The following is a 19,806-nucleotide window of genomic DNA, read 5'->3' as shown; positions in this document are numbered from 1 at the left end:
AGTTTTGTATTTAGATGGCAAATATCTGCTACATTGAAATGCCCGGAATGAGAATGTGTTCAGTGATGAAACCTTTGAACGTGTGTCTGTGGTTCTCCTAAAACACTGAGAGACAAGGAGAGACAGAGACTGTGGGGTTAGCTATGTTTTACTGGACTGTTTCATACTTTTTATGTTTTGAATATCTAATATCTATCATATAGCGCATATATTATTTTAAATGAAGTTAAAAGTAGTAGTAATGATTAATTTGCAGTGTCTTTAGTATGCCACGAATATACAAAAAGCAAATATCAATATCCCTACGCAGTATTTCGTAAGCAGAGAAAATCATTTCATTGACAACTTCTGGAGAAAGAAAGATCAGGTTAGATATAGTAATCACCTTTCACTGATTTCTGGGCCCAGGATAGATTTTAATTTTACTTTTCAGTTGTTGGCATAGCTGTGGTACATAAGCCTGTAAACTTTGTGTGATGTTTCCTACACTTTAAGAAGTTTTTCTATCTTTCAACTCAGGACAGATGACTCGATTCTTTGAATTAAAGCTTAGGTTGGAAAACTCCTGCCCAGCATATAGTTTGCACACATGCTTATTTGCCGGTTTTATGGGAAACATATTGTGGTAGCTTATATGTAATTGATCCCCATAAGCTCATAGGGAGTGGCACTATTAGGAGGCGTGGCCTTGTTGGAGGAAGTGTGTCACTGTGGGGGCGGGCTTTGGGGTCTCTTTTGCTTAAGCTTCTCTCTGTGTAACACAGACCATTTTCCTGTTGCCTGGAAGACAGGAATCTCAGCTACTCCTCCAGCACCATATCTGCCTGCACGCTGCCATGCTCCTCATACGATGATAATGGACTGAACCTCTGAAACTGTAAAAATGTTTTCATTCTAAGAGATGCCATAGTCGTGGTGTCTCTTCACAGAAATCGAACACTAAGACATGTATCATTATCTGTGTCTTACCAGAAATCATTGAAAAATAAATTGGTTGTATGTGGATTTAATGTGTGGAAAGGTATCCCAAGAACATAGAGGTTATTCAGCATTGGCTACTCTTCCCAGTAAACAACTCCTTCTGAACTTCAGTCCTTAACTGAGGTCCACCAGGAGAACCTGACTAGCTGCACACGATGAGTGCAAAGCTCGGAGGAAGTCTGGAATTGCTGGCAGACAAGTGGAGCTTAAACTGAAGAGTGATATATACAGACGAAAACCAACTTGTTACAGTGTAAAACCAACATTCATCTGGTGAGTGCTTAGAGGAGAAACCTCTGAGACCTCGAGAGGCCTACTGACTGAGATTTAGGTGAAACAATATTCTCTAGATTCCAAGGATAATGGTCAGGTGGACATTTCTGACTCACTTTTTATTTAAAAGAGGTTCATCAAATAGCGAACTTGATTCCCCCCTAAAAGAACATTTCCCCAGTATGCATTTTTATGTGGTTTTTACATCATTAAATCCCTGGTAGTGAAGGGGACCATCTTTAAACTGCTCGGCTATTACAACTGACTCAGCACCTGTCCTTTGCTTAGACACCATGGCTCCCAGGATTAGCCACACAAAAATGAAGTCCAACAGGATAAACTTCTAATGGGAATCTGGGGATGGGAGGAGGCGGTGTTCACTGAATGGATAAAGAAGGAAATTTTAAGAAGTGAGAAACCGCCCTGCTAGATTCATGCAGAAAGAAAATCACAACTCACACGTGAATTTTTAAGGAGCGGTTGCCCTACATAAGCCAGGACAGGCTAAAATTTCGTGTAACTTGAGATTTCCCTTTTGCAAGCCAATTATGCTTTCTCTTATTAAATAAAACCCTGAAAGGGAAGCCACTGGGAGCTCGGTGGTGGCTTCGTGTTCACGCAGGCATGAGCCGGGAAGGACAGTACTACTCACTCTGTTGCCATATAACAAAAAGAGAAAGTTATTATTTACCTAGCTTTGAGAACCAAGGTTTTGTCACTTCCAGAGCGGACTATTTCCTATAAAGAAAGAGTTTGAGCAGTGCCTAGTGGCCCACTCCTGCAATCCCAATACTTGGGAGGCCGAAGCAGGAGGATTACAGGCTCAAGTCTAGCCTGGGCTACAATAGGGAGTTCTAGGCCAGTGGGAGCTGCATAAGAAAATACTGCTTCATAAACACGAGAAACAAAAAGGAGATAATAAAGATGAAGACAACAGAGGAAGAAGAGGAGAAAGAGGAACTGGACACACTGCAGAAAGCTTTTGAAATATATGAAATCCAGCCATTGAGAATAAAATCAACAAAAGTATAAAATGTGTGCTATGCATTTGTTTATAAGCAGGCTAATTCAGAATATTGCTTTGATTTCCTCTTTGTGCTTCACATGTGGACATGGCTGTCACTATTACATTCTCACTTGGGCTGAAGTCTTAGACTAACCAGAAAGAAGAAAGAGAACCTGAGTTTCAACATTCACCTCTCTCTGACCCTGATTGTGGATAGAATGTGACCAGCTGCCTCATGCTACTGCTGCTGTGACTTTCCCGGAGGATGGGCTGTCTCTTCAAACTGTGAACTAAGACTTAACCCATCTCTTCTTAAGTTACCTTTTCAAGTATTTCGTACAACAAGGAGAAAAATAGTGACTATACATTCCCACCAGCATTGGAAAGAGACAACACTACTTGTGAATCTTCCATAAAATATAACCAATAAAAATGCAGAGCTGTGGAGCCAAGGAGCAACTGATAAATAACTCCTGCAATTAATGCTCAAAAAACATTGAGGAAGAGGGGTGGAGAGACTGTAAGGAGCACGGGAATAGGGACCTGCTGTGAGTTGGTGTCTCTGAGGAATGACAGAAGCCACACTCACAAAGTCTCACTGACATGACTGTCTGAACATGAGCTGAACAGGGACAACAATAGATAGAGAGAGCTGATGAGGTCTCAACCCTACACAAAGAACTCCAGACAGCTAAGGAATGCTGAGACATACAAGTTGATTACCTAATACCAAATGGTCATCCCCTAAACACACACACACACACACACACACACACACACACACACACACTCACACTCACACTCACACTCACACACACAACATTATACAGACTGAGCAGGGTATATTTGTGTATATAGGAATACACAAATATTCATGTAGGACTCTGTGTGTGTGTGTGTGTGTCTGTGTACAAATAATGGAAAAGAAGACTATGAATTTGAAGGAGAACAAGGAAGGGTATAAGGGAGTGTTTAGAGGGAGGAAAGGGAAGGATGAAATTATATAGTTACATTATAATCTCAAACATTTAAAAAGGTTGCATTGACATGGATTTTTCTGGTCTTCTTTAAAACCATAAACACTGGTTGGCCAGTGTTAATTATGATGCTATTTTTCTAGGGAAAAGTGCTCTGAGATGAATATACCCAGTAGATTAGACTCATAGCCTATGGCTAAACTGAATACCCATACTTGGCTCTGCCCATCAAACACAATTTGAGAAATTCAATACGGCTGAGCCTGGCACATCACAATGTATAGCACAGAGCTCAGATTCAAGTTGCTGATGAAAGTTCATGGTGAAGAAGTTCATTGAGTACTGGAGCTATTCACATCTAAATACTTGGGATTTCATCATCTTGCTGTGCACTTAAGATATTCATATGTACACAAATAGCCACATTTATATACCAAACCAACTGCTTGAGTTAATTTAAATTTTTTTCATATAATATATTTTGGTCATATTTCTCCTCCCAACTTGTCCCAGATTCCACCCTTCTCTGTCTACCCTAATTCACATTCTTCTAGAGTTAATTTTTAAGTGGGAAATTAGGGTGTCATAATTTAAACTTTTTCACCCATCACCTCTAAATGATACAGTTAAGCACAGCAGCAAATATTTCAGAAATGTAATCTCATTGAAAGTCAAACTGGGATGGAATGTGCTAGATGCAGACAAAGGTATTTTTTTTAAAAAAAAATTAGGATGTAAATTTAATTTTTTTAAGTTGAAAAAGGTTAGGATAAAAAGAGGAATGGTGTGTGTGTGAGTGTGTGTGAGTGTGTGTATGTGTGTGTGTGTGTGTGTGTGTGTGTGTGTGTGTGTCCCCTCATGCATGCAAGACTCTGACGGGTCTAGATTTAATTATGAAACTATTCAAAGTGACAGCCACTGATAAATTAATCAATTTGGATTAAAACCTTGTGCAGAACTATGAAAGGGCTGCATCCTGTGGGGGTGTAGGGTGTGGTACATCAAGGAGTTCTGAGTAACACTTTAACTAATGAGAGAAGCAGAACAGAAATTTAAGTTTAAAGTCCTAAGACATTCATTTAAGACCCAGCTGCAGTTCTGGAGTGTGGAGAGTTGTGTGTTCCAGAAGTGTGACATCATCTCTTCAGTCTTCTTCTGTTCTTTCTTTCTTTTTTGTAACATTACCTATTGGGATTGAATTTTATGATAATCAGCAATTACCACTTGTTTACATATTTATGCTTATTTCAAATACAAACATTATGGGAAGAAGAGTGGGCTCTGGAAGCCCAGGATTTTCATATATAATACAATCCAGAAAACAGCAGCTATTGCTGAATATTTTAAAAGTTGAATAAGAGCTGGAGAGATGGCTCAGTAAGTTAGAGTTCTTTCTGCTCTTCCAGAGGACCCAAGTTCTCTTCCCAGCATCCACTTCTGGTGGTTTACCGTTCCCTGTAACTCCTACTCCAGGGATCTGACTCCCTCTTTCTTGCCTGTGCAGGCACCTCATTCACACACAAACACCTACCCGCATACTACACACACGCACACACACACACACACAACACACACATATACACAAATAAATAAATAAATAAATAAATAAATAAATATAATCTTAAAGATATTGCTAAATATTGAATAATAAAAAGTATGATATTAAGAAAGTGCTAAAATCTTGAGGTAAATAATTGACAGACAGTTGATAGATAGGCATCCAATGGAGAGAATTCTTAATTCCCTATCACTTTTCACGCCACCTTCAGTGGCATGCATCTATTAGGGTAAGTAATTCTTTTTTCCTTATATTTTAGATCACATTCAATTCCATCTATTTGAAATACCAAGAAATTACAACTTTGAAACAACCATGTCATAATAATTATGATTTCTTTCAGCATAACCAAAACTTTAGTTTTCTTGTAACTGTTAAATGTCATAAGTAATAAAGTCAGTTATAAAATATTACTGGATTTACTCATATAAATATTTTGACATGAAGATAAAGGTAGAGTATAGAAGAAGGTGGCTGCTTGTAGACTCTTAATACAACCGTGAAAACATATGCTCTTTAGTAGATATGCTTTAAAATTTTTTAATTTGGTCAGGCGGTGGTGGCACACGCCTTTAATCCCAGCACGTGGGGGGCAGAGGCAGGTGGATCTTTGTGACTTCGAGGCCAGCCTGGTCTACAGAGTGAGATCCAGGAAAGGCCCAAAGCTACACAGAGAAACCCTGTCTCGAAAAACAACAACAACAACAACAAAAAAAACCCAAAACAAAAAAAAAAATAATTTGATTTTCAAACTATGGTTTTACTAGTGAGATATATAAAAATGGGGGGGGGTTGTTTCTTAGTCAGGAATTGGATGCCAAAAATCAATAAGTATGATAAAAATTATACTGACTAAGACAACATATGGATTTTTAGATGCTTATGGATGAGTATCCAAAACATCAGGCTGGTTGAAAAGGTATGACTTAGCAACAGCATTTATGAAAACACTTCATAGTTTGAAGCATCAGGAAAGTCAGGACAAATGGCCAATACAAGGTGGCTGCTGAAAAACTAGTGTGTGATTAGGTAAGGGAGCAAGGGGGTCCAGGACACAGGTGCTGTTCATTTCCCACCCGCCGGGTATAGGACCCACCACAATTCTCTGCTAGTGCTAGGCCCTGCGTGCTCTAAGGACTCCAGGTCACTCAAAATCACATCAAAGTTAAAAGCATAGAGTTACTGCAGACTTACAAAGATGAGCGGAGCATTGTGGGAGATAGAGAGAGAATAGTTAGGAGCGATGTATTGGCTCTTATTTTTAACTGTCTTCAGCAATTTGTTAGAGAAATGAGACTTAGATTTAGGGAACAATGCAAGAGTCTCTCTCAGCCAGTGGTGGAAGCCCCAGGAATATAGGGCTCAGTGGTCTCCTTAGGAAAAGAGAATCCTTGGGCAGAATGATGTGTTTAAGACACAGGATCATGATAAGAATTCTGGACATGGTTTGAGAAGCAGATGTGGCATCAGACAAAAATGACGTTTGTCAGTCATATCTCTGACTTACACAGATATAGGCATAGGATACATGTAAGGCGTTTGCTACAACGTATTGTTAAGTGTTACAGCTCTGAAGGGAAGGGTTTCCACAATGGAAGTGACGCATCTTTGAGGAGAGTGGTGTCCCCAGTGCAAGTATTACAGCTCTGAAGGGAAAGGCATTCAGGCTAAGGAATACCACAAAATCACACCACACAATGTCACACAGGAGATTTAGTGGGAGAGACACAAGAGAGTGACTGCCTCTGCTTGGCAAAAGAACTGAGCGGGAGGCGGGCTCTAGAGAAAGTTTTCTGGGATTTCAAGCTCAGGGAGGGATTGGTGGGTTTTCAAAACCTGGAAATGGGCTCAGAACTTTTACCCTATGTGTTTATTCAGAAATGCCCATTTTTCCTTTTCTCCGTGTGTCTCAGCACTGATTACCTTTATGCGAATGTATGTTTTAGAGAAAGTAAGGATTCAAGTTACCCAAAGGAAAACTTACTGGAGGAAGCCCTTCTGATGGAAAGGAGGTGATAACAAGGGAAACCTAGTCATTAAGCAAGAAAACCAACAGCTTCTATACATTTGGAATATCTTTAGTGTTGGTTATCTATCACCGTATTCCTTCCTCTATCTTTCCCTCCCGTCGTCCTCTCCATTCATCCTTCCCCTTCCACCACTCTCGTTTAACCCTCTTAAACCACTGTGTTCTATCCCCCCCCCCCCCAACTTGAACGTACCCCCAGGGGGGTTCCTTACTAATTTCCTAACTTCAGTGGCCATTCCAAATGGAACAATCATATCCAAAGATTCAAAGCTAACATCAACAAATGTTACTTCACTCAGTGTTTCTAGCTTCACCCTTTCGTCTCCAAATACTGTAATTTCAACTTTCTTAACAACTTAACCTACTTCAGTGTGTAAATGTATAACATTACCATTATCCACTCATCAGTTGACAGACATCTAGCTGTTTCCATTTTCTGTCTATTGCAAACAGAGCACCTATGTACATGAAGGAGCAGTTATCTCTATAGTAGGAAATAGAGTCCTTTGGGTATATGCTCAAGAGTTGTAGAGCTGGATGGCACTGATTGCTCTTCGAAAGGACTGAGGTTAAATTGCCACCACCCACATGACAGGTCACAACTGTCTGTAACTCCAGTTCCAGGGCACCAGACACCCTCACACAGATAGATGTAGGCAAAACACTAATGTTCATAAAATAAAAATAAATAAAATTAAAAAAAAAAAAAAACAATTCCAGGAGGACATAGTAGAGAGAAATACAGAGAAGTCAAATTTTGGGGGCAAAAGGTCTATAGTTTCTTGGTCCAAAGACTCCTTAAAACTGATGAACATACATACCCCTAATCAAAGTAGGGAGGAAGGAGGCCACAGCCTAAACACACTAGAACTAGACAGTGGTACAACATGAAGACAGAGTACTGGTATTACTGTAAAACAAGGTGGAAGTAAATATAGGAATCTGATAAGATGGGGAAGTGAGGGATGAATCCAACTTATAGCATTGTTAGAGAAACAGGTAACTCCATTAGTCCTTTCAGATTTCAGTTCAAGTGCAAATGGTATAAGTTTTGTCTCTATAAAAGTGAAAGAAGGTTCCAGAGAGATGTCACAGTGGTTAAGGGCATTTAACCGTTCTTTCCAAGCACCAGATTTGGATTCCCAAACACACACATCAGGCAGCTCACAACTGACCTAACTCCAATTCCTGTGTGCATGTTGTGTGCGTAAACTCATCCAGCGACACGCACCTATACATACAAAAACAAATAAATTAGTCAGTAAACAACAGAAAGGAAATTTTTTAAAAAGATGAGTAACCCATGCCCAGCAGGCAAGTAGCAAAAACAAACTGGTAGAAATTTCATAAGTGGAAATAAAAAATTCACCATATCAGTGAGTATAATACTATATATGGATTACTCATCTTGTATTTAAAAGAGAATCCCTGGCTGGAGAGATGGCAGTGGAGAAGAATATATGCAGCTCCTGCAGAGGATGGGAGTTCAAATCTCAGTGCCCATGTCTGAAGGCTCACAACTGACCGTAATGCAGTTCCAAGGCATCTGACCCCCTGGCCTTCAACAGCACTGTATTTACATACACATACCTAATAAGAAATTTTCAAAAGATGTTCCTCTTATACACTTCTTTGAAAGAAATACCCTTAAGACACAGTGGCATAAAAAAATCTGTGAGGTTGAGCTTGCCTACATAACAACTGCCTAGTTCAAGCCATTTGCTGTTGTAGCCCATAGAGGGGTGACAGGAATTTACAGGAGACTTTGGCATCCTCATTGGAATAAATCAAGAAACAAATAAGCAAGAAGGAAAATTTTGTATTTACCTTTATGCAAAGCTAATAAGCTTATGAGAAATGAAATTTTCTGCTTGGAGAACCTCTTATAAAGACAAATTTCTAGGAGTGAAAGTTCAAATTCTATGCAGAATATTTAGTCAATGCTATGTAGTAAATGGAAGGAGGGACATGAACCTTTAGTGACTTTTCTGCTTATTGTTTGCATCACTATTTTCCATTGGTTTAGGTGACCTTGTGTATTTAGTTCCTTTTTTACCTAAAAGATAGTATCTGGGATTACTACTTCATCTCCAAGGATATTTTGAATAAAAGGAAAAGAAATGAATTCCCAAAGCTGAAATACAAGTGCCGACTCAGACCGTGCCTAACAAACACACAGTCCTCCATCACCGACCTTTGGGTATTAAGCATTGCTTGTTAGCAGACACAGTAGGTTCCTCCCATGTTCTACTTTATTTGTATACTCTATTTAGTCCTTGCTTTCTTTTTGTTTCTATAAAGCTTTGTTTTCATAGTGAAGTTGATGTGCTTTTCTCTGAGAATTGTTTTAAAATCTTGGGTTTGGCATAAAATACATTATTCTTGCTATTAAAATACTGCCCATTTTATTTTGTACTTAGAGATGTTTCATTTGGCAATGAAGATTTTAGAAAAAAAATTAACATCATTAAACAAGGGATTGTCAATATATTTAAATATCTACCAGGCACTTCTAAATGAATAATGCAGCAAGAATATTTGTAACAAGTGAAATTCATGGCAGACAATAGAATTAAGATTTAAAAGTTTTTTTTATCAAATAATGGTAAAAGGTACCATTCACCAGTAAAATCTATCTATCTGGAGTTTACAAGTATTCAGAATATACCCTAAAATGCATAAAAGAGTACATAAAACAAGAATAAAGGACAAATCCAAAATATTAATGAAAATTTTGAGCACAAACCCTTCCCATTTGGGGGCAAGAATTAATGACATTTATGTTTTGAACAATGTCAGTTGTCTTAAATGTGTGTGAGGCCCACAGCCAACAAAACATTCTTCTGAGCATGGGCAAGTATTCTGCATAAACAATCAGAAAGGAGGAGGTTACAGCACAAAACAAGTCCCAACAGATGAGAAGATCAATGTATGCAATTAAAACCATTTAACCACAACAAGAACATGCCTCTTTGTCCTCTAAGCATGAGTCATGTAGAGTTCTACCAGATGGCACAGTCCAAACTGAGCAGTCTTTAATAGCAGTCACAAAATGGCTACCAAACCCCATCTGACCACAATAAAGCCCCACAGGAATCCATGTGTCTCATTGGGCTCATTTCTAAAACACATTTTTTTTTCTCCTACACCAGTGTACTGTTTAGAGGTTCAGAGAGAAAACTAGATTCCTGCAGGGACAACTCAACATTTCCCCACTCATGATTCTGATGTAATGCCAAATGTCTCCTGGATCTACTGTGGTGACTATAACAGCTCGTAAGCAAATCCTCATTTTCAAGGTTAAATATAATCCATAGTTGGATTTTAAGATGAAGAAGAAAAGGCCCAAAGAAGGTGTTGGGTTCCCTGGAGGTGGAATCACAGGTTTATGGAAGGCTGTTGGGTGCTGGGAATTGAACTCAGGTCCTCGCAAAAGTGCACATGCTCTAACAACTAAGCTGTCTTTTTTCCACCTTTCTGTAATTTTTAAGTGACACATTATTGGGCATGTTTATAGTGTACAATGTGATAGTTTGATGTATGTATAGAGTGTGCAGTGAGAAATCAAGTAATCAGTATATCTGGTTCTTTAACCAGCTACCATTTGTTGTTGTTGGGAACAATTGAAACTCTCTCCACACTTTTTACAAGAGACACAGCAGTGCCTTGGTGTAGCTCAGTGGTAAAGTCCTTGCCTAGGATGTGTGAGAACCTAGATTCCATCCCTAGAACTGCTAGTGTGTGTGTTTGTGTGTGTGTGTGTGTGTGTGTGTGTGTGTGTGTGTATGAATTGTTATATACTGCACTCATGATACTGTGCTATACAACACTAAAACTTAATTGCCCTATACTTTTTTCTTGATAAAGAAAATCTTCCAATAATATGAGCACCAGTCAAATCTATTACTGAAAGAATCTCAGAGTGTCTGGCATCATGAGTATTTTAAATTTGTGCTTGTGCCTATGTTACTTCCATTTTTGTCTTGCCTCTTACTTCTTATATAAACTGTCCAAAATAAGCTTAGAATACAGAACTTCTTATGTCCCTAAGACCACTCCAATGGTCATCTTTGAAATGCTTACTTATTTAGGACTTGCCATTGTATGTAAGTTCAAACTTCATTGACATTCTCTGTAGCTCTGTGGCACTTTGTCAGTCCAAGAGGAATGGGGAGAGTCCTCATCTGAGTGTTGAATATGCTGCTGGATAAAGAATGACCCAATGGTATGTCTTAACAAGAAGAAAATGCTAGAAAAGACATGAATCTTGTATCTTTCTATGTGGATATCAGCAGCCATCTATCTGAAGTACAAATGGCTCAATTAAACAGCAATCGCTTTCGGCAGAGTAATCACTTCTGTGGTACTTCATGAGTTAGACCAGATCAAATGCTGCATGGAAACACTGTGTGTTTTGGATCATGAAGGTTTATTTCTTTCAATAACATTCTTCCTATGCTAATGGAATCAACTTTTCAGTTTTAAAATACTTAAATTGATGTTTGAAAGGGAGTTTTGAAAACCCCAACATTTCCAGTTTAGAGTCCCAAGTTTTCTCTCTCTGTCTCTCTGTCTCTGTCTCTGTCTCTCTCCATATATATATATATCCCAGATTTGGAAAGAAAAGCCATGTCTTGTGACTCCCAAACTGCTATTATACTGGCATATAATTTTATTGAAATACAATTTCTAAAACAAAAGTTGTAACTCTCAGAGAAATATAAGATGAATGAATGTAAAAGATTCTCCTTAACTCATTTGTTAAAAAATAACAGAAGATGTTTAGAACCCACTTGAAAAACTAGTTTATGCTAACATTTATAAACACAAGTATTACACTATGTCTTAACAGGAAGTGTCCTTTGGGGCTATCTGTTCCCAAAGGTAAAACTTACTTTTATTTCTATGAGACAAAAACTCTGTAAGTTAACTGCAAATTAACAGGTAACATCATTAAATTTGGAACTTTTAATAAGTAATAAATAAATAATAAATAATAATAATAATTAATAAATAAATAATGAGATGAAATAAGCCATTCCCTTGAACAATCTTGAGTGACCTTTGCATATTTTATTGAACATTATTTCTGCTCATCATCTTGTTCCATGGCTTGAGGAAGGGATGATCAACTAAGCCTGTGTGCTAGCCAACTGCCTGTTTCATGAGCGGTATCTTATTGGAAGGTAGATTAAATCTCATTACTTTTATAGATGCATCAAAAGAACTCATTAATTATGTGGTTCTCCTTGGCTTTTCCATTCTAGGGTTTTAAAGAAACTAGGAACCACTGAGGCCATGAAACTCACTTCTAGCTGAATGTTTTCATGAGAAATGCTGGCTTAGACTTCTAATTCGCTTATTCCTCTATTCTAAGACTAGACAGCCAATCCCAAAACATTTCTCTCTTCTATGTTTCATTTGTATTATCTTTACATTTTGATGAACTCTTCTTTATAAGATGTCCTAAATTTGCTAAAGTACTCAGCATACCTGATGTTACCTCCTTACTTGGTCCTGTGTTTGGGAAATAAGTGCTCAGCCAGTTGTTTCCTGGAAAACTTTGACAGTTCTATATATGTTCTTAAATCATGAACTGCTATACTTGATTGGATAGGAATTATTCTCAAGGGGCTGGAGAGATTGCTTATTGGGTAAGACTACTTGCTCCACAAGCATGGAGACCTAAGTTCAGATCTCTACCACACATGCAAAAACCCCAGGCATGGCTGATCAATGTCTATAACCCAAGTACTGGATAAGGATATGAGAATTACGGAAAGGGGCTTGCTGGATACAAGCTTAACTCCAGGTTCAGGGGAGTAGGGTAGAGAGTGACAGAGTAGAACATCTAATATCCCCCTCTGGCCTGCATGTGTGGACAGGAGTGCACACCCCACACACAGATGTACATAACACTCACACACACACACACACACACACACACACACACAGACAGAGAGAGAGAGAGAGAGAGAGAGTTCTAATAAATGACATTCCAAGTTTAGACTCAGTTAATATGTTAATATATTGTTTATTCAGTTATGTCCTGCTATAAATGGGCTGAGTCTTACTTACACTAAGCAGATAACTTATTACCATGGAAAATAAGTAGACTGAAAATATTTGATTCAAAATAAAAAAAAAAGGGAGTCGGTGGGACTACACACCATTTAGAATACTTTTGTTAACTTCAGTTTACAAAACTGCAGTCTACTAGGAAAAGAATTAAACATAATGTAAGAAGAAATTGTACCTGGTTTCTGAAGCACAGAAAGTGAAAAGTTAGCCCACACTGTTCTAGACAGGTAACTACATTTCAGTTTTCCTCATGGGTTCATTCAAGACTTGTTAGTTCATGGTCATTGGTGTGGATCTAGGGTCAGCAGTCTGCTTTCATGTAGTATGGTTATGATGGGAAAAGCATCCCACAGAATCATCACTGTTCTGATGGTCCACCAGCAAATTGCCCAGGTCATGCCAGTTTGGAAGCCTGTCCCACTGCTAATCCTTGGAGAGGACTTGGTACTGTATTTTCTGGGTATTCATGTCTGGTTTTTGTTGTTGTTGTTGTTTAACTGAAAATACCAGTTTGGCTCACAGCAGAACCTTGAGGTATGAACAAAGAAACAAATAATGGCTTGAAAGACTGCTTGGTCATGACTAATGTATTACCACAGCCAAGACCATCAGAACAGAAGAGAGCATCATTCTTTAGCAGGTTTTCCAAGAATCAACTGGCCAATATTTTCTCAAGAGCGATAACACATTATAGAAGGTCTTGAGAAACTCTCAGGGCCTTCTGAAAGGCTGCCTCAGAGAGCATCTAATTCTTAAGTGTTTGTATTAGCGTTTACTTTATGGACAGCTTAAGGAAAAATGAGCTGTTGCTGGAGGGCTTCTCTCCAGGTTCCACCAAGCCCCACAGTCCCACAATCCAAGTATAAAATAATCACTCAGACGCTTATATTACTTATAAACTGTATGGCCATGGCAGGCTTCTTGCTAATTGTTCTTATATCTGAAATTAACCCATTTTTATAAATCTATATCTTGCCACGTGGCTGGTGGCTTACCGGCGTCTTTACATGCTGCTTGTCCTGGCGGTGGCTAGCAGTGTCTCTCCCTCCTTCTTCCTGTTTCTCCAATTCTCCTCTCTCCTTGTCCCGCCTATACTTCCTGTCTGGTCACTGGCCATCAGTGTTTTATTTATATAGAGTGATATCCACAGCAGTGAGCATCTATTTAACAAGGATTCCTCTGCAGTTCTTGTAACACTGTTGAAAATACTTGTAAATGTGAAATCATACACATGCATACACACACACATGCTTCTACCACATGTACGCATGTACATACACTAATTATTTCCAAGATTTTTCTGTTTTCTCAAGTTAAAGAAGAAATTTTTGTGATTTCTCAGTTTATTTCAATAATAATTTTATGGTTGAATTTTAGGTGCTCTGCAGGCTAGCCTCCAGAACTACTTAAATATTTGCAAAAATGACTACCAGCAAAATATAAATCTACACATATATAAGTAATTCTATACACCTTAATTAACAAAGGAATCAGACATAATTTGTTAAGAAAAATTTGAGGAAGCATATTAAATTTGACAATTTAATAAAAGTGTGATTAAAAAATTACTGTTAGATTTTAAAACTGGCTAATGTCTACCAGGTCATAAATTATTGAGGCTCTTTCACTAGGCAAAATATTGTTTGCTTCTGTGCTAGAAAGTTTTTGTCAACTTGACACAAACTGAGTTGTTTGGGAAGAAGGAATCTCAACTGAGGAATTTTCTCCATCAGATTGGCCTGTGCAACATTTTCTGGATTGCCTACTGTGGGTAGTACCATCCCTAGGCAAGCAAGCCTTGACTGTTTAAGAAAGGTAGCAGCTAATTGTACGCCTGAAAGCAAGCCAGTAAGCAGTCTCCTCCATTTTCTTTGCCTCTAGGTTCCTGCCTTGAGTTCCTGCCCCGGCTTCTCCTGATAAACAGAATAAATAATCTGTAAGCTAAAACAAACCTTTACCTCCTAAAATTGTTTTAGTTCATAGTGTTTATTGCAGCAACATGAAGCAGACTCGAATAGATCTAAATTACAACATTCTACAAATTTATATATTTTCTAGACCTCTAATTAATTAAAAAGTGAGTTAAACTAAGTGTATTTATATCTAGACCCACAATGTCCAATTTGTTCCTATTTAACTGTAAAATTATAAAGTTAAATTAATAAAAATTGAATGCAATATAAAAATTTCTTCAGTTACACTTTCTGGTTATTTCGTTTGTTGTTTGCTTGTAAGATATCATTTGGCTATGTAGCCCTAACTTGAAATTTGTGACTCCCTTGCCTCAGTTTCCCAAGCTATAGGGTTACAGGCATGCAACACCATACCTACTGTACTCTGTTTTTCCTGAAAGAGCTGTATACTCATCTGCAGAAACTTAATAGGAATCAAAAACTTTATTGAATTGAAAACACTGTTTTTCAAAGATTATTAAAGGTTCTTTCTGGCCAAAAAAGAGAAAAGATTGACAGGGGTTATATTCTTGCATTGAGATCAAGGAAATAAATAGATATAGTCTAAATAGTGGGTATCTTCTCACTCATAATTGCCCCAAATGTTTCCATTTGTATGAGAAAGATGCTAAGCTAGTCACTTTGACTTTCCTCTAAGGTCACCTTCTAATGATCTCATAGTTTCATTGTCCTTTGCTGACCCTAGAGACTGGCTTATGCAAGGTAATTTCTGTGCTGTCAATAAGGAACGTGTCTTGGATTGATTTATTGATGTGAGTGAAGCTATGGGTACCTAGGTATACAATCAGAAAAAGTGGGTTTCTACCCTTGCCTGAGAAAATAGTAACAACTTTATTGACCAAATAGCTCAACCTTTATTGGCAGTATCAGTTATAGGATATCTGTGTTCAGATGTTCAAATGATACTGAATTTGAGAAGTTTATGAAAGTAGTGAGAAGAATTACCATAGTTTTATTTTTTTTTACTCTTTTGGTACATTATCTTGGGATTGTTCAACATGCTTTTTGTGATATGTTTATCCATGTGCTATGGATATCTTTTTTTTTTTTTGCCAATTTGGAGATCTTTTCTAGAATGTGCACACATAATAATCTGTATTTTCACAATTTAACACAGTGTCTGGCAAGGATAGATGGTCAATATATGTTTATTGGGGCATTACAAATGGGTAGTTGGGGTTCTTTAGCTCTATCTAGATAGAAATCACAGATAAACAAGTAACAGCTCCTTTAGTGCTGACAGCCCCAGAGGCTCACCCAGAGCATCCAAACCCAGAAGCATTAAGAACTAAGCCTTGAGAATTAGCGGCTTATGACTCTTAAGTTTTCAACGCCAGAGGCTAATTGCTGAAAGTGCTCAGGTGCTTATTGCCCTGGGCTTAGGGTGCCAACACTTAGTGACTAGAGCCCTGCTTCTAAGTGCTGAGGATGGAACCGGAGACTCTACCCTTGCTGGTTCTCCCATGATTCTTCTGCTGCCCGGGGCTTGCAGTATTTGTAGCAGCTGCTCCCGCTCTTGGCTCTGCATGGGGTCTTATCTTTTCTGCCATCTCTCACCTTCACAATGCTTCTACCTTCTGTCCAGTCTCAGGTTCTGCCCTCAGTCATTCTCTGAGACTCTTCAGCCATGTCCTAGTGTTTTATGATGGAGTTTTGGTTTGGGGGGGGGGTGCATATGTTTTCTTGCGGGTCTGAAATTCTTAACAGCCTTTGGGTGTTGCAATGCTAAATTTTGAGTATTAGGTCCCCAGTTCCTGGTGACTCTGCTTATTCTTCAGCTGATGCCTCATTGTCACTGTCATTGCAGTTGGAAGCCCAGGACTTTGTCTGCTCTTTGTATAATCAGCTTAGCCTGCTCTATTTGTTATAAAAGATCATAGATTTAAAAAAAAAAATATGACAAAAGTCTTTATTGGGGCTTATGTTGCAATACCAAGAGGTAGTTACAAGAGAACTACCAAACTAACACAGAAGTCATAGCTAATAGCCTGTTTAGACTGCCAGAAGAGGGTGGTCCATGCCTTTGTGTGGACTGTAACTCCACAAATCACAGCTCTGAGTATGTACAGCTTCCAGTTGACCACGAACCCTTCATAAAAACCAATCACAAGTTTCGCATGGCTACAACCTCATTTCTATTCATCACAAACTATGGCAGATGGCGGTTTTCCTCCTTCCTGACATTGTTAAGGACTATGACAAGGTCCAGAGTAACTACAAGCAAGGTTGTTTGTAGTACCTGCAGGAAGGGTCATGTCGAAATCATGACTGAAGTAACAATTTCTGGTGTGGATACAGGCTGCAGCAGTTTTGACTGGAGCAAGCCCCCTGAAGCAGAAGTCTGTGACTTCAGCAGCATCTGCCCTTGCTGTGTTCCTTGTAGTCAGAGAACAGTTTCCTCAAGGTCTTTGTGATGTGTTCACAGCAGCTGGGTGCCGTGAGGATAGCATAGCAAGTCACCGAAGTGGGCTATTTGGTTGACAGCTCTCCATTCAAGGCAGCCAGACACAGGGAAATCTCTGTCAGCTGTCAATCAAGAGTTTGAAAGACCACCCCAGACAGTTTTGTCCCTTATTGGAGGATTACTAACAACAAAGACGTATGAAATGAGCATTGTCAACAGTGCTTAATGATGCTCAACCCTTGGGTAGATGCCCTTAACCAGAGTTGGGTCCCTCTAGTCTTGGAGACTCAACAAGTAAATAAATGAATGGCTGTAGATGTACGAACCTATTAAGAAAAAAATCATTGATTTTCTTAGATAAGTGAACTTTTTATTTTAAACTAATGTGATTAGATTATTTTATTGATATTGAATAGAAAAGATTTTTGAAGACTAGCATTATAATTATGAACAATATGTTCAGGTCTTATTGAACTCGACTGTATATAAACCCCTACACAAAAGAGGTATGGCTATAGTTTCTGCTTTCCAGAAATCTGTGACAAAGATGAAAAATGAAAATGTGTTCTTAAATCTGTAATGACCAGTATATAAATTGCATACCAAATACCAAATCATACAATAAAAAAGAGATACTAGGATTTTGGTAGACAATACCAATAGACCACAAGAGAGGAAATAGCATATACGCTGTGCCAGACTCCTTTGATGGCACTTAGATGATTAACCACTGACTCAAGCTTGTTCTTTAGCTCCAATTTTTTGATATTTATTTCATAGGCATCTGCCTTTAAGGGTACTGCCAATACTTTATAGATAAGAAGAACTAGAATGGAAAAGATGCAATTAATATTTATTGATCACCTACCACACCTCAGGCATTGCATATACTTTACACCATGCACTTTGAGTCCTCTTTCATTCACAAGGATATCCATTCAGTCGGCACCTTTTGCAAGCTCTGAAGTAGACCTGGATCTGAATGAGAACCCTTTAGCAAGGTAATTTTGCTGTGGCATAGATCATATAAAATAAGCCATCTACTTTAAGTGTGCAACCCAAAGAGTGTTGAGGAATGCATATCTGAGTGTAACCACAGCTCTGGTCAAGACCAAATAGTTTCAATCTTCTATAACATTCTTTTCCAGTTAACCCTGGCCTTAGTCTGCCACTGATATGCTGTTGGTCACTGTAGCACAATTTGCCCCATTCTAGAATTCCATACACATATGCATTATGGAATACAATACTTGTCATTTTTATGTTTGGCTACTTTCACTCGGTAGCTGAATGAAATGTTTTTGAGATCCACGTAAGTCCTTGCACATATTGACAGTGCAAGTTTTGCTTTGGTTTCTCTCAACTTCCTAACAGTATTCCACCACATAAATAAACAAACTCTTTTGTCCATTGTCCTGTTGATGTGGGTATAGAAAGTTTGTTGCTGTTTTCTTTAGGTTGATATGAAAAAGTTGCTACAATATTTCACTCTCCAGTCTTTGTATAGACATGTTAGTATTTCTCTTGGTGAATGCCCCAAAACAGAATGAGGAAGCTACAGGGTAAGAGTGCGATCATCTTTATATGAAGCAAATGCTGCAGGTTTTCCATAGTCCTCTCTGGGTCTCACTTTCCCTAACAGACACACACAAAGACTCTAGTGCCTTGGTGCCTTGATGTGACTGATGCTTCTGAATGCAGATTTGCTGGCAAGCACATGGTGACTTCCATTTTCATTCCTCCTGACAATCAGCTACTGCTGGCATAATTCATGGGGACACATCTGTCATGTTTACATCTTCTTTCAAGCTATGCTTATTTAAATAATTTTTCCCACATAGATGTCTAAGCATTCTCTCCATATTATATATATATATGAAACATTTGTAAAATGTAAGATAAATGTATTGGAAATATATTTTCCTATTCTGAAATTTGACTTTTCATTTTCATACAGGTCTTTTTCCCATAGTAAAATGTTTTAAATTGCTTTTTTTAAAAAAAGGTTAATTTATCCCACAGCTGCTCCTAGAAAATTGCAATTATGCAAGTGATTCTTCACAAGGCAGTGGTAGTAAGACCTTGTCCTCTAACAGGTAACTCCAGCTAGTATGGTGATACATTGTGTGCCCTAATAAAGCTTGCCTGAGGATCAGAGGATAGAGCCAGCCACTAGATAAGACACAGAGGTCAGGCAGTGGTGGCACATACCTTTTTAATACTATGACTTGGGAGGCAGAGATCACTTGTCTGGATCTCTTTGAGTTCAAGGCCATACTGGGCTACATAAGATCGATCCAGTATAGAAGAGAAACAGAGCCAGGCAGTGGTAGCACACACCTTTAATCCCAGCCCTTGAGATCTCATGCCTTTGCTTGGGAAGCACACGCCTTTAATCCCAAGAAGTAATATGACAGGGCAGAGAAAGGTATATAAGGCATGAGGAAACAGGAACTCACTCTCTTCAGGCTGAGGATTTCGTAGAGGTAAGAACTAGTGGCTGGCTGTTCTGCTTCTCTGATCT

General features: G+C 38.5%; 1 protein-coding gene across 2 annotated transcripts in view; it reads left to right on the top strand.

Moving 5' to 3' along the window:
- Rab27b (RAB27B, member RAS oncogene family) overlaps positions 1–19,806 on the top strand; it is a 148,205-nt gene that overhangs the window by 1,288 nt on the left and 127,111 nt on the right. The gene's annotated exons all lie outside the window — the stretch shown is intronic.

Source organism: Peromyscus leucopus, chromosome 19 (genome assembly GCF_004664715.2).
Source record: "Peromyscus leucopus breed LL Stock chromosome 19, UCI_PerLeu_2.1, whole genome shotgun sequence".
In the NCBI taxonomy this organism is placed as follows: domain Eukaryota; kingdom Metazoa; phylum Chordata; class Mammalia; order Rodentia; family Cricetidae; genus Peromyscus; species Peromyscus leucopus.
Note: the sequence above shows the minus strand (reverse complement) of the source record. Positions and strands in the feature narration are given on the sequence as shown.